The following is a 16,720-nucleotide window of genomic DNA, read 5'->3' on the forward strand; positions in this document are numbered from 1 at the left end:
TTATATCATGAAGCATGTGGTTTGTAACAGTGCTGGGAAGCATGATGTTAGTGATTACAAACACAAATTACTTAATTACATCAGAATTTTTTTTTTTCTTTTTAAATAAAGTGGGAGCCATTAACTATATTCTGGACAGGGACAGTGACGAGGTTATGCTTTCTATCTGCATTTATAAATGCATATGTATGTGTACATGTAGCATTCCCAGACAGCAAGATGCAGGTGGCTCTTTCTGAGTCCCAAGAGCTTGATGTGCATCCTGAAGGCAAGCAATTTTGAGCTGATTAGTACACACACTTTGTCAGACTGGAAAAGTGCACCAGCACTGCAATCAGTTAGTAGAAACTACTCAGGAGAACAGGTCAACAGCTCTGCAGCTTTCATAGCGACAAGTATGATTTCAAAGCTTTTCCACATGTCACTATGAAACCCAGCTGAATCCATGGAGTACTGCGAATGAAACTGATCCTATTCTGCTGGAAAAGACTGTTCCAGAAGCACTGGCACTCCCTGCATTGGTATCAGGAGGATTGTGAAGTAGGAAGCATTTATATATAAACTGCTTGCTGCAGAAAGCTGCTTCAGGGGCTGGAAGGATGAGGACAGTAGTACAACTCTTTCACAGGTGGTAGGCTTTGTTGTGGGATTACACAATGAGTGAAATGCATTATGTACAGCTAATTCCTGGGGATGCTGTGCTTGTGACCTCCAAGGTCATTCCCATTGCAAAAGCTGTAGGTTGAGGCAAAAGGGGCTGAGGAACCCAGGCCTCGTGAGTCTGCACAAAGGCACCAGAAACCTCGCAGGAAAGACATCTGCTCTATCTCATCATCTTGAGTGCTTGTAGAAAGCCCAAAGGAGCTTCAGCGGTTTGGCAGGAAATGTAGATAAGATGCAGCCAGACACATTAGGACCAGAGTACACTGCTTGGCCCTGGAGATATAGAATCAGAAAGAAGATATATCATTTCTTCAGACGTGCTTCACCTCTCTTTTTCATTGTGTAATTCCCCAGTGAGCTTCACTACACTGGAAATTGTCAGTATATTGAGAGTTAGTTGCCTCTCTCCTTCTTTGCCAGTGAAATGTGAAGCCATGAGTAAAAGGCTGGTTGTTCTGATTACTAGCAGCACATATTTCAACCCTCAGAAAGGAACTTCAGTGTTAACAGTTGTTTTCCAAAAGACTCTTGCTGCTTCGTGACCAGGAGAAGAATATTTGATGCAGACTTATGTCCTTTTAGCAAGGTTTGCAAGCCAGCCAATTAAACTCAAGATGTTCATCCTGAAGAGCTTCATAGAAACCTGTTAGGACACAGCCCTAAACCTAAAGTCATTTGGTGGCCATTACCGACATGGTTTTGTCAAAGCAAGTATTTTGGTTATGAGGTATTGTCCTTGTTTCAGTGGACCCAAAAGGCTGAAGTGAGCGAAGTGAGAACAAAGCGTGCGTAAGTGTGGGCTGAAATGAATCCAAGGCAGGAGTTCTGATCCTTTCCAAAGAACCTATCAGTTTAATACTGAAGATAAATATTTTTGTTGTGTTGTTCTTATCTTCAAATGAGGTCCAAACCAACAAGCAAAATGACTCTAAAAATTGCATTTGCATCATGGGGTTTTTTTTAGTAGAACACTTAGGAGGATCCTTAGACAGAAATGCCTGAACAATAAAAAAAAACATCTTATATTCCATATACTTAGATGTAACTGCATTATATCACGTCAGGAATCTCTGAAAGAAATATAAAGAAAGCGGAACTACTGAGCAATTAAGCAGTTGTCTTGTTAACACCAATATAAGGGAAACTGTTGATCACAGCTTGAACCTCTGACTAACTGTCTGAGGCAAGCAAGGAATCAGCTGCAGGAGCACAGGTGAAAGTAATTCACCTGTGCTCCTGGAAGGAGTGAAGCTTGACTGCACCTCTCCTAGATCCCATTTAAGGGCTGATCACTGCTAAGGCAGCATCTCTTTCTGGAGATTGCTCCTTTGTAGAGTTTTTATGGCAAACCTCAATGTTTGTGAGCATCCATCTTGACTGATAACCTCAGCACTGGTGAGTCTTTTCTTAGACACCCTCTGGCTATTTATTCTGTAATTACAACTATATGCTTGTATTTTTCCAACTATACAACCAAGACGTCTTGGCAATTATATTAGTGCTAATTGCGAATTCTGAAAGCAAACAAGAAAATATTTCCTTCACAGAAACAATGACAAAATGATGAGATGATTTCATGTTGTGTTTTAAATGGATAAAGTGGACAAAACATTATCTTGCAAATTTGTGCTTGGTTCCCATTATTTGGTAAAAATAAGGGATTCAGTGTTAGAATCATGGCTTGACTGATCAAATAAGAACTGGAAAAGTTCCTTGGCAGAGATTACCCCAGGAACTTGGCCTGTGTACAGTGAAAATACGCTACAGATGTATAAATTATGCAGGTTGGGATAGTGCTGGAGAAAGCCTTCCATGCTGGAGTCATGTGGGAAAGAAAGTCTAGACATCATAGATTAACTTACTTCATTGAAAATCACGCAATCTAGAAATTGCCTAAAATCACATCTACACAAATACACATACAGAATTTTGTAACCAATGGTGCTTAATAGATTTTCAAGCTGGGAGCAACCAAAGGATTTTGGCCAATTTGCTTTATTGGTCAAGCTTACAGATAATTTTAGTCACGATACACAGAGCATTTTAGGCATCTAATAAATTTATCTAACCAGAGAGATGGGAAAGAAATCTGTATTTTACAACAGAAAGAACTCTGCAATCAAGTATAAATTGTTATGGTTTCTCCACTTTTACTGTTCCAAATGAACTTGTTCAGACAGGGATCCTAATGCCTAATTATTATCGCACAAGGCCTATTCATAATAATTTGATTTTTAAATAGTTTAGTTAATGATATAGACTTTTTTCTGAATAAGCAAAGTCATGGTGGGAAGATAATAATGTAGAAGCGTGCAGTCATTCTTGGGAAGTTAAAGGAACAATATATGGGACTATAGTCATTATTTTGGAGGAAGGAAAAAATGGAGAGCCTGTAGTGAGATATTACCTGTATGTTTCCAAGAGGTTTAGGGGTTGAATCTTCTTGGTTGTGCCCCTTTGATAGTTGTGGATAATGAATTTCTGGAGTTATACATGCCCGTGACCCAAGTGCTGTTTTTGGACCTATGTGCTCAGTTCTAAACAGAGGGTCCAAAAATACTGGCAAGGATCTAAGCTGTTTAAGCAAGACAGCAGACTACGGGGAGAAGAGAGCGAGAGCTGCCAAATCTGCTCAGAAGTCCAATGAGCCTGTCTGTGCTGTGTCTGCTAAGACTTACCTGGATAGCCACATACTGTCTGATGTTTAGACATTCTCAAAGAACTACATCTGGACAGCAGGGCTGGAATGTTTCTGGTCAGCAGCCAGCATGAAAGCGCTATGGATGGAGCTGTGCCAGCAGCAGAGGTGCTACAAGGTAGCTGTGTAGGAAGATGGAAACAAGTTTTCTAGGTACCATTTCTTTGCTTCCTTCTGTCATGACTCCTCGCCCTCAGGATGCCAATTTTCTATTCCAGCAAGCTGAGTGTGCATACTGAAGGTGTTAAACCTAAACCTTCCTTTGTGGTCTTAGCTCCTGCAACCAATGGGGTCATTAGCCATTGTCTTATTCCTTTGTCTCAAAGTTTGTCTGATGGCTGTTTTTACTGACCCTTCTAAATGTTTCCATTTCTAAGTGCCCTTGTGCTTTGAGTGAGTCATGAGGCATAGTGCGATCATGAACTGTGTGCCTTTAAGCCATGTCCTTTCTGGTGCTGCCAGCTGCCACAGCTCACATTGTATCTGAGTTATGGGAAATGTCTCAGAACAAGTTGATGCAGGCTGTACCCAGCTCTGGGCTTTGCTTCTGTCTCACTGCAAACACAAAATCTTTCAGGTGTGTATTAAACTATGAAAGCCACTGCACTACCTGAAAGTAAACTCTCTTTCATCTCAAGCTATGGTGTCTACTAGTCTTCTTCTGACCACTTTCCAGCTAATCTGGTGTTGTGCTTTTGTGATTTTTGTTGTCGGTGTTCTACATCATATCATCGTATAAAGCAGTAGGAGTTACAGAGTTCATGTTCTGGTTCTGTAAACTCCCTTCTTTGGGGGGGATTCAGGGTTCTTGGCAGGGAGGAGTGGCAATTCCAGAGGTAAATAAATAAATAAATAAATAAATACAAGTGTTCTGGAACTAAGAGTAGGAATTTTTGCCTTGAGCTTGGAACACAGCAAATTAAATGGCAGAAGGAGAGAAAATGCTTTGAGTATCAGTTGATCACAGAATAACTAACCATTCTAATGCAGCAGGAGAATGAGAGTGGAGCCTAGTGTATTTTAACCAACATGAGCATGGTTCACTTTCATGTTCAATTGCTTTTCTTGGTCAAGATCTAATCCATGTTTTCAAGTCCAGCATTTGGGAAATAAGAAATAAATGCCTAACAAACGTCCTTCCCAGCTGATATTCTGGCCACCTGCAACTCAGTTCTCCTTCCAGACATCTCTGCTTCCTTGTAAAAGTGCCCCGCCTGTTGGCACTATCTCCGCCAGTGACAATATGTGACTGTATTAACCATTGCCATTCACCCCCTCTGCCTCTTTGATTACTCCGCATGTCCTGCTGGTGAACACCCAGGGTCAGCTTGCCAGAGCCATGCTGGGCTCTTCTTCCTCTGTTCATCACAAGGATTGGGATGAGCTCAGGAGGAACCTGGACCCCCGTTGTCTGCCAGCCCTCTGGCTCATAGAAATGAGCTCCATATCACAGGGGATAACCATGGTATATAATTCTTTTCATAAGCTGCTCAGCCTTTATTTCTGACTTCAGTCCTTGGCCTGTGGTGTTTTACTGGGAGGGTGTTCAAGAACTTTTCTTCTTCAATGGCTCATTTCCATCCAGTTTATGTCTACTTGTTATATTGATGTGTGTATATATGGTAGTTCAGCTTAAATGATTCTCATATGTTCCTAATATTCAGCACATAGCGTATTTATGGAAAGAAACTATATTGCTTCTCAGGCTTTATTTTGCTAAGCTTAATGTATTGAATGTCTCCCACTATCCCCTTTAAGACAGACTTCTCTGTTCTCCTGCTTTTTTTGTTTGTTTGAAATAAACTTGCTTTAGTAAGAATTACTTTTAACTCACTTCAAGATGAAGTCCAAGTATTATTTTAATAATCACACTTTCTTGTTTCTGTTCAAAATGTCTTGATTACAATGCAGTAGGCTCCACTCTCATCCTCCAACAGCTACATTCAAATGGCTTAGTTATTCTGTGATCAGCTGATACTCAAAGCATTTTCTCTCCTTCTGCCATTTAATTTGCTGTGTTCCAAGCTCAAGGCAGAAATTCCTACTCTCAGCTTCAGAACACTTGGTATTTTCCATCCACTTTCTATTGCAGTGTGCAAGTAATACATTCTTATTGATCCACTTTGTATTGATTATGTCTCCCTGTTTTAGAGCACTATCACATTCTGCTAATACCCTGCAGGTTTTTGTGCCAGAATCACTAAGAAAAATGTTAGTTCCAAGAATGTTTATTGGAGAACTCAATAAGTCATCTTGCCCAAGTTGGGCATTCTTACTTTGTTACAACACAAGCAGTTGTAGACCTGCTACTGCCCCTTAACAGTTCCTAAGTATGTTTAGATCCTGCAATACTTCATCTTTTCATCATGAATCTCAAAATATTTCCTGTTTTTCAACACTGCTTAGTGCCTGCAAGATGTATGTCTAGGATCATGAAAAATGGCAATGTTCTGATAGGTTCAGTTGGGTATGGATTTCAGTTTTCAGGCCAATTGAAACTTTTAACTTAGCTTAAAATTCAAGGAGATGAGATCATGAGGCATTCAGCTTCTTGTCTGTTCCCTTTACAATGTGAACTAGAATGTGCAGTAAATGGAAGATGTTTTGGCATAAGTCTTCATTCTTTAAATAAGATAGTGGTCACGTTACCTCCTGCTGAAATGAAAGGATGACTGCAATGAACTTTGCAAAAACTGATCTGTATTATTCTAGGAGAGAAGGAGAGGACAAAGCATGTTAGTGCTTCTATCCTCTACCTGTATAAACAATCATGTGGAAGAATCAATAAATCATTTAATAACATTAGTGGTTATTCAGTTACTATCAGAAAATCATTAATGTACTTCAGAGTACTGAAAATCTATGCCAAACTAGCCAAATGGGCCTGTAATTACATACCAATCTAACTCAAATCTGAAGTGTTATCTCCACTTTTAAAAATGCAATAATAATCAAGCTAAGATACAGTGTAGCAATCTTATCTTAGAAATGTAAGAATACTTGATAGTGTTGGGTATAATCTAATATGCAATAACTGATTTATTTGTGTGAGTACTGGATTCTTAGTATGAAGTTTGCCCTATGTAGAAGACCAGCAGAAGCATTAGGCAATGCTTAAGTGCCATTTTGGCCTTGGAAACAGAAACCTAATTCTGATTATTTTATTTTTTTTTCTGTGTTCATGCTCACATCTTAATTCCCTATGGCTGGTCTCACTCAATGTTGTTTTAATTATTATTCTTTGTTTAAATTGCAGTTGCTACCAGAAAACTCAACTATGTCTGTGAGCTCAGAAAGCACTACAGATGGTCTCTGTTTTGGGAACTGTAACCTCAAGGTGAGGCGCTTATTATGTGATCAAGATATATATCATCCCACATCATTTTTGTATACCATGGTGCTGGTAATCTAAATACTTAATGCTAGACCATGAATTTCAAGAACATGAGATAAACTGTATCCCTACAGAGACTTGTTTCATAATGTGTTGATATGTGCCCAAAAGCAAAATAAAGTGACTTGTTCACAGGTATAGAGTAAACCAGTGGCAGAGCAGGGAGAATGTCAGTGAAGGGATTCTTTAACTCATTCAGTGTCTACAACTTGCCACGGTCAAGCAAAACAGGCAAACTTTTCCACTAGAAAATTCCTGTGTGAAGGAGACATCCACACAGTAAATTATGTTTTCATAGAAGTATCAAGCAAGATAATCTACTGATTGTCCTACACAGTACATTTTGGTAGAGTTTGGGGAAGAGTCTTTCATCTCCAGGACTGTTAGTGTTGGTGACAGTGTGTGGACACACTGAAGCACAGGAATGAAAGATCCTTGAAATAAATAAGAAAGAAAGCCATTTGTTTTTAGGTAAGAAGAAATACTTAGGCACATGGCTGTTATCTGGGGGAATATTTCACTGCAATCTAATCTAGGGCAACTTAAGAAATACACAGAGAGATATGTCTGTGTCTGCTCAGGGTTGTAACAGATGTTTTGGCCTCCCAAACCAGAGGAGAAGGAGGCTTAGCACTTGGCATTCGTGCATGTGATGCTCAGTGAGCCCAGAAGGGAAGGTGGTACTGGTAGGAGAGACAATGCCATAATTTTTCCAGCTATTAATTTGGAGGATAAGTGCCTTCAAAAGAGTAGGTGTCCAGGAAAATCTACAGTTAGCACATGTATAAAGGCCAAGAATCAGGCTGCATACTCTTTTCAGTACCAAGATATTAAGTTAATTTTATTCTGAAGAAGCTGTTTATACCAGTTAATTACCCCAGTCTATAAAGGAAAACATTATGTTCTAACATAGGCAAACCATCACAAATCTCCTTATCTTATGGAAAAACAAAAGTTCTAACTGATCCACACCTCAGTTGTGTTTGCAATCACAAAAAACTTTCATATTACCTTTTTTTAATATACTGTTGTACAAAAAAACCCTGCAATTAAAAAGGATTTGGCTTGTTCTTAAAAATGAATTGATACATACCCAAAAATGCAAGAAAAATTAATAGCAATAGAGTTGCCCTTCCATATGTCATACAAAGAAGCTTAGCTTATAGCACTTTCCTGGAGCAGAGCCCTTAGGTATCTGACTTGCTGAAGGATGGGACAGATCAGCAAAGAAAAGGATCATTTACAAAGTCCTGAAACTTTCCCATTAGCAACAGAGAATAAACATAAACAGGAAAATAGATTTATTTGCAAGTATATTCAATGCTGCCTTTTTAACTTGTTACAGAGCTGCTTCACATGTCAGACTTTCTAGGGGAGAGAGCTTTGCTGGATCAGCAAGCCTCCAAAACAGGGACTCTGCAACTGCATATAGCTTAGAAAGAAACTTGAGCCACAAGAGGCTCAAACGCTAATATTTTGCAGCGATGAATGAGCAGGAGCAAACTGAGCTTCTTTCTATGAATTAGTGTAACAAGAGATTCGAGTCTCATTTGAGAGGAAACTGAGCTGCATGCCTGGGGTGCCCCTTCCCTTCACGTCCCTCCCATCCCTGCAGCTCTGTGCAGTGCTAAACTCAAACCTGAGTGCGGACCGTGACCTCTTGGTGGAGAGCTGAAATACGGTTGAAAACTAAGAGCTCAGAATGAGATTGCTTGGTTTCTGCATAAGCCATGGGCTGTTTAGACACATAATTAATGTAGGCTCGCGCTTATGGAAACTTGGCCTTTCTGTTTGGGATTGTTTTGGCTGAGGGTGTGTTCTCACTTTTTTTTTTTTCTTTAAGGAAGGAATGGCTTGTTATTTATTACTGGGTGAAACAGCAAGCACTATTAATATTGTAGTGCTGACAGAGAAGGCATTTTCCCAGTTTGCTGTTCTTTTTCCCTTGAAATGCTTGTTCTCTTTCCATGCAGACGCAAACAGGCTGAATGTTTCCTGCAAAATAAGGCAGCGATTACAAAGTGGCAATAGCTGGGCTACCTGACTGGTAAATGACACATCTTATCGTATGTCTTGATGCATCAAAGAAAGAAAAACAATTGCTATGAAAAGAATTATCTGTGCATAGGAGTTTGCTTGCACACAACTTTAGGCAACATTATGCGCTATAGGGATGGCACAAATTCACAGGTGACGGGATGAACTGGAAAGGTTGACTCCTGCATCCCCAGCTGTACTTTATAGTGCTGGTTTGGAGCTCTGAGTTTCAGAGCCACACAGTTGTTCTGTGAACATCAGCCTCAGCAGTGCTGCCCTGCCCTAGGAGCATATGCACTGCAGAACATTGGACTGCTGTTTTAGCCAGAAGTCTGAAATTCGGGAGGCCAGCCCTGCCCCAAACACACCAAACAATGCATACCACATTTCAGGGCAAACTGAGTTCAAACCCCTTAAAAGCAAAAATGCTTTGTAATCTCTGACTGGCAAAGCTGTCACAGCTGGGAAAACTGAACATGAGCATTTCTCACTGCTATGAAAAGAAAGATATTATCTCAACCCTGTATTTTTCATTGTTTTGTTGGTTTTTTTTTTGTTTTTTTTTTTTTTGTGCCGGGCATCTCCTGAAGCTCTGCCCTTTCTCACTGATGCTTTTGACATAAGATTTTGTTGGCCAGTTTGTTTTTTCCCTGGTATGAAGAAGATGACAAATATTCTTTATTCCTTCAGCTTATCCCTTCTTGTTGTGCCAGGAGCACTGTGAAACTGTTGGTAGCTAGCTAGAATTGGACAAGTATGATGGTAGCTGAAAGAAAAAATAGTGAGACTGCTGCTGAAGAAAAATACTGCCATTACCATGAGCCTGAGAGTCTATAAAGAATCATATTATGCAACCAGAGCTCTACAGCTCTATTTCCTGGTTGCATGGGTGTGAAGCCACAGTATAGTCATTCATAGTGTTGGTCTTACAGCAGGAGCTGTAAGAAAGAATCGTTTAAGGAAATGTAATATTTTAGGCTAAATCACTGTGAATAAAGAAAAAGTAAGCAGTAGTTTCTGATATAATAAAAAATTAAAAATTAAAGGAAAAAAAAAAATAGAAGAAGTCTTCATATTTTCTAGGCTTGAAAGATTTCCAAAGCCTATTTAAAAAGGAGTTCTGTTTAGACCTAGTGATTTACTGTATATGTTCCTGTGGACAGAGACTGCAGTTTTCTGTTTGTTCAGAACTTACTGCTGCAGGGAGTTATTCACAAAAAAGTTTGCTGTGAAAAGTAAATAAGAAATGACATCTGGAGATAGTAAGAATTTTAACCAACAGCCCGATGGAATGTCTGCCTGTTGCTTGCATTTCACATGCCCAGCACTTCAGTGCACCGCTTATGTTATTACATTCATAATGGTTGGTGAATCTCATTTTTCCTACACGCAAGTGGAAAGTACTTGGGAAATTACAGTGCCCGGCCTCCTCTGCAGTGTGTTGGAAAAGCACATGTGCCTCTTTTTAGAAGCAGTCCCTGCCCTTTCCCAGAGCTAGTCTGAAGCACCAGGAGAGACAGTTTTCCAGTCGCTAACTGCTGGAGATGTTGTTAACAATTGCTCTGTTCCTCTCGGTTGTTTGGTTTTAAAGAGCTTACATGTCAAAAGCTCTGAGGTTTGGGCTGAAAACGTTTTAGGGGTCCCAGGTTTTCAGTAGCATGGTGCTGGCCCAGTGAGTTATGTGGCAATTTATTTTCCGCTGGGTTCCGTGGAAGCCTTCTGTAAATGCTATAAATGTACTAGACTGATTTCCCTAGTCTACCCTCAAAGTGTGCTCTCCACACAGGCAGCCTGGGCTTTTATCACCTCATCACTGCTCTTAGTTCCCTGGTAACAGCTGGTGATAAAGGAAATCTCCATCTAGGCTGAAGTTCCCATGCTCTGTCACACACAGTCTGCTCTGAGTTTTCCTCCCATGGCGGCTGTGATTAAAACAATGAACAGATGGAAGACAAAGTGCGTAACCTTGCCCTTCCCATCATCCCCGCAGGGTGTTGCCAGTGGATGCTTTAAGCAATTCCAAGCTAGGCTGTGCTGTATGTTGCTCCACGCTGGGACATAACCTTGCTGTACGTTTGCAAAGGCATTTCTGGATGTATTTGTGTAAGCATGGCTGGGGGCTGCTGCGGCTGCAGGAACTAGCTGTAAGACAGCTGGCTCACTGTTTGCCCGCAGCAGTACAGAACTGTCTGCAATCTGCAGCGTCATGGGTGAAGCTAGGCAAACACTTGGATATTTATCTTGACCTGCAATATAGCTACAAACAGCTGTTATCAGTGCACTGATAAAGCATGGCTAGCAGCTATGCCTCTATATTGCAGGACATTTTGACAGCTGGCGGTAATCCCAAAGATTTCCCCAGCACAGAGCCTCAATCTCTCACTTATCAGCTAATGGCATTCAGCCTCCAAGGTTATCGTTCTGATAACATAAGGACTGGGATTTCTACCTTCAGAGGGCAATTAGGTAGAAGGGCACGTCTCGCTGAACTCTTGATGGCAGTATTATTTTTTTCTTTAAGCTGATGTGCTTCTCTCCTGGCACCTTCCAGTTCTCAGAAGTCACTGAGATCATATCACAGTGTCCATCTTTTCCAAACACAGTGAAACATTTCATTTCAGACAGCACTTGGTATCAGAGAGATCTGTCCCATTTATGGACTATAAAAGCAACTTCAAGACAGCTTCCCACTGCTGTCTAGGAAGAACATGTGTCCAAGAACAATACAGCAGGAAAAGGATGATTAGATCTTAGTTAGCTCATATCCTGAAAGAATCGTGTTCTTGATATACAGTTGCACCTAATCTATGAGATCTGTAAAACTGAGATCTTTTCTTTGCCTACAGGCATATGCTTAGTTGCTCCAGAGCAAAGCTTGTCATTAAGGAGAATTACAAGACAGTAATTTGAGGAAAGCAAGTGAGTGGATTTCCATTCTGGAGCAACATCTGCATATTCCCTGTTGTTCAGGGAGCATAAGACCTAGCAATTCTGAGAATAAAATAAAAGACTGTAAAAATAGCAAATCCCATCTCAATCGTGACTAGAGCCACTCTTTTACCTTGGATAAAAGGGAAGGGAAAAGATAACCATCCTGCTTATTTCATAGAATTGTTTCAGTTGGGAGGGACCCTTAAAGGTCATCTTGTCTGACTCCCCTGAGATTACCAGGGACACCTACAACTCAGGGTGCTTAGAGCCCCATCCAGCCTGAGTTTGAATGTCTCTCTTCGCAACCTGTGCTAATGCCTCACCAGCCTTATTATTTCCTATTATTTCTCAATGGTCTTTAATAGCAGTAAACCTTATCTACATGTGTACTGGCAGTAGCTCCATGCTGAGCAGAGTTTCAACAATGAACCTCACCTGCCAGGGACCACATATGGCAGACTGGACTTTCTGGGCTGTGTTTTGATGTCCAATGCCTTCCTTATGGCTGCCTTTAACTGTTAGACTATTTATCCTTAGGGTACTCAGCATCCTGAGCTGGAAGTCTGGAATGGAGAGCAGAATAAAATCCCTGTGGTTCAGATGAAAACAGTTAGAGACCTGCTTGCTCTTCCACCTCAATTGCCAGAAGTCCATGGAGCCACATGGGATCCACCCAAGGGTGCTGAGGGAGCTGGTAGAGGTGATAGCCAAGCTGTTTTCCATCATTTATCAGCAGTCCTGGTCAACTAGAGAGATCTTAGAGGACTGGAGGCTTGCCAGTGTGACTCCCATCTACAGAAAGGGCCATGAGGAGGATCCAGGGAGCTACAGGCCCATTAGCCTGACCTCAGTGCCAGAGGAGTCATTAAGGAGCAGATAATCTTGAGTGCAATCACACAGGACATGCAGGACAAAGCTGTGAGGGGTCTGGAACATAAGCCTTATGAAAAGCAGCTTAGATTGTTTAGTCTGGAGAAGAGGAGGCTTGGGGGAGACCTTATTGATCTTTACAGTTCACTGGCAGGATATTGTGGTGAGGTGGGCATCAGCCTTTTCTCCCAGGTAACAGCAATAGGGCAAGTGGGAATGGCCTCAAGTTGCACCAGGGGAGATTCAGATTGAATACTAGGAACATCTCAGAAAGAGTGGTCAAGCACTGGAACAGGCTACCCAGGGAGGTGGTTATTTCACCATCCCTGGAGATGTTTAAGGTATGGGTAGATGTAGTACTTAGGGACTTGGCTTAGAGGACAATGCTGGTGGTAAGTGGGCAATTGGATTGGCTGATCTTAGAGGTCTTTTCCAACCTTGATCATTCTATGATGAGGACATGTGTATATTGTTTAAATATTCCATACTGATGGAATTGTGCCTCAAAGTATAGTGTGATGCAGGAGCAGCTGTAATGCACAGCACATCTCCCTACACGCTTAAGGCTCCTGAATCTATCTTTTCTGCTTTCAGTGTTTTTCTGCATATCATGGTATTCTCACAAGGAGATAAGCACCATTGTATACACCAAGAGCAGGCTAAATTTCTCTGATAAACATCCCAAACTGTGTAACCGGCCAAGTTGGGTATTGATGGCAAAATGAAAGATGATTCCAGAGTATAAAATATCATGAGAATTACACTCAAGTATAATCAAAGAAAATGTTCTAATACTGCATTTAAAAACAGACCAAATGCCTGCCATCAGACAGGCTGCCCCCCCTCCCTGCACTAGACAGAGGCCATGTGGGTCACTGGGCTGAGCACAAGCACTGCTGGGATCTGACACAGCAGCAGTGATGAGAAATGAGGAGGGAGGGAAAAGAGATATGCCATTTCCTACCTGTACCTGCCTTTGACTCTGTGAATGAGCCTTTAAGGTTCTTATGATTGGCCCAAGTACAGTGAGAACAAATCAAGCAAGCAGCTGAACAAACCCTTGACATTTCTGACCTTTGCCAGCATGGGAGCATCCAAGTTTGCATCCAAGCATGCCTTGGGATATAGCAAAGCTTTCAAGAAAGGCTTGACACTTTCTTTTTCACATCTGAGCACCGCAGGTAGCATCAATGTTGAATATTGTGTGTGGTTTTAGTAGACCATGTTACCAAGAAGCAGTGTTAAAAAGCTTGTTAAATAGCTCAATTGTTCAGATTTTAAACCACTGATCTTTCACATAGACTTTTCCTGAAATGAAATATTTAGTTCACACTCACCGATAAATGAATGAAAAAAAAAAAAAATTACACTTGACTGGCATATATTTTCTTTGATCATTAGTGATTTCAAGCATCTTTGTCCATACTTGTCTTTATTGTCTTCATAGTCATGGTAAGAAAATGTTATTTCCACATTTTTTTCTGGCTTATTCTTGTTTATACTGTATTCTAGTACTATCAGCTTCCAATGTAACTTGTGGATAAGATAGAAAAGTTGCAGTGGCAAAAAGAAATTCCTGTGAATGTTTCATGGGTTATCCTTCAGTTGATTTGTGGAGTTTCAGAAGTATAAAGCAATTAGGGGGCAGTAGGGAAATGCACAGCTCCACACTCACACTGCTTGTCATGCTCTTCTCTGCTGCCCTCTTTTTCAGAGACCCAGCAGTCTTTTGCTGTTTTTCACTGTTGTGACAGGAGATAGGTGATGAGCACTGATTAAGTCTTGGTTTGGTTTTGTTACAGTGTAATGTGTGCTAGCTGATCTCGAGCAATCTTATTGCTTATGGCTGTGAATGAAGAACAACGTGCTTTCAAATCCCACACAAACCACGGTGTGTACTAACTCTCAAGAGCCATCTGCAAGATCCAGAGCCTTGGACTTGGCAGTGGAGCCTCCTGTGAATAACTGGTCCAAGCCAGGAGTGGAGGTAGGGCTGTGTTTCCTATGCCTGTGTTGTGTCACTAATCCCACAGCTGTCAACTGAGTAGTACTCAAAATTGTGGATATGGAGAAACCACTGAGATCTACCATCATTTTGATGAAGTATGTAAGATATCATCATCATTCTGAGTTCTTAAGTCTTATTTCCTTATTGTCCATAATCAAAGTGTAGTCCATTAACTTTTATATATTAGCTTCAAAAAGCATTATGTGGTCTTATTCAGATGGTCATAATTAATCTACAAACTTGTCTGCTTCTAATAGATCCAGGGAATATGATGACAGAGTATTCTTTGCGATTCCAGAGGATGATGGACACCTTTTCATTTGCTAGCATGTTTCACTTCCCACATATTTATTCCTGTAGCATGTGGACAAAAAAGATACTTAGTTACCAATGAAGTAACTTGGAAATGTTACAACGTCTGGATGGGATTCGTCTTGTGTTACTCTATATAACTGTGCATGGAGTTACTTATAGGAACAGATTTCTATATTTGATGAAGAGATGAAAAATTGAAGTTTTACAAGGAAAACAATAGAACAATAAATGGGGCATCAGAGCATATAATTTAGACTCCAAATTAGATCAAATTTGGTGGTTTTTGTTTTTTTTCACCTTTATCACTTCAGCTCTATGCACCAGGCAAGGAAGTGTTTTGGTTGAATTAGTTTTGGTCACTTAGCTGTTCTTAATCAAACCATATGGCTAATTGTCTGAACATTTGATAACCAAAACCATTTGTAAATGACAATACTTTCACACACCTAGCTGAAAATCTGATCCAGAAGTGTTCTTTGCTGTAATGATTTTCTTCATGCCACAACTTTGTCACAAGATCAAACCTTTCATTGTAAATTAACGCAGTGAACAATTAAGGAATTATTAGTCGTAACTGGAATTGCATAGCATCTCTGGAAATTCACATTTTGATAAATAAGTAATGGTTCCTGTCTTATTCATTGTGTTGATTCCCAGATGACTGACAAATCAAAACAGGAAAGAGAAATGGTTCCTTCTGCGAGGAATTAGCAAGTAAGCCAAGGGCAAGCAAGCAGTTACAAAACAGAGACAAATATTCCCAGGATTCATTTTTGACTCTGTCCTATTGAAGATACAGGTAAAGTTCTCACTACTTTCAGCAAGAGGCAGATAAATGTTTGGAAAATACAGTCCTCCATACCCTCTTTCTGAGCTTCTTGGTTACCAAGGTCATTTTATCCATTTATGCTGAGGCAGCTTTGGACTCCTTGTCCTTTTCTTTGTGTAGTAAAAGAAACAGCAGCAAATGTCCAGGTGCCGTGCTTGGAGGTATGCTCACATTTTTTAATGAAGGGAAATAATCCTGACGAATGAAATAAGACAAACATACTTTCTGAAGTGCAATTAATATGATTCAAACGACTTCCACAGAGCTGGTGGTCTTAGATACAGCCTAACAATGGTAGAACCTGCATGGTTTAATTACTCAAAGAAATCTTGGCTGCTGTTCCAAGTATTTTCACTTGTAGTGAGCTACCCCTTCATCAGATTCATATTCCAAGAGGATAAGAAAATACAATTTTCCTTCCCTTTCCATTTTCTCAGGTTTAGACTTTCTACCAAAAGGGTTTATATTAAGTGAAGTGCCATACTGCTGCAGGAGCATAGCCTGCAAACTATATTCTGAGAAGGCAGAGTAAGTATAGAGTTAGTGATTTAACAGTTTTGAAACCAAGGGTGAAATCCCACTTTCCACTGAAATATATAAGACAGGGCCAGGAGCCAGAATATACTTGGGAGGATATGGTTAGTATATCATAACATACAAGGGGGAGCCAGAAAGGGGCACGTGCATTGCCTTTTTTCTAAGTGGTGTGTGTGCCTTTGAATATGCTTGCCTTAAATTTTTGGGAAAACGCGGTGCAAGATTATCTTAGAGGTCTTTTCCAACCTTAATATTCTGTGTGATTCTGAGGGGCCACACACTTCAGCTATTCTTCTCTGGTCAGCCATTGTGCTGCCACCTGCAGCACCTAATTCTGCAGATCCATCTTTCCATTACACATGGGAGGGGTAAGAGAGGCAAACTGTGCTTCAGACACACTCCTTCTACTCCAAAAGCTGCTAACTCAGAGCAAGCAGA

At 40.6% G+C, this 16,720-nt stretch overlaps 1 long non-coding RNA gene across 1 annotated transcript in view; it reads left to right on the forward strand.

Moving 5' to 3' along the window:
• Positions 1–16,720, forward strand: part of LOC107314304 — a 34,627-nt gene that overhangs the window by 13,052 nt on the left and 4,855 nt on the right. Inside the window, exons 2-4 of the long non-coding RNA XR_004307480.1 lie at positions 6,618–6,698; positions 14,396–14,580; positions 15,574–15,715. This is a non-coding gene — a long non-coding RNA (uncharacterized LOC107314304). The remainder of the gene's footprint in view (positions 1–6,617; positions 6,699–14,395; positions 14,581–15,573; positions 15,716–16,720) is intronic.

This window comes from Coturnix japonica, chromosome 5, assembly GCF_001577835.2.
Source record: "Coturnix japonica isolate 7356 chromosome 5, Coturnix japonica 2.1, whole genome shotgun sequence".
NCBI lineage: Eukaryota > Metazoa > Chordata > Aves > Galliformes > Phasianidae > Coturnix > Coturnix japonica.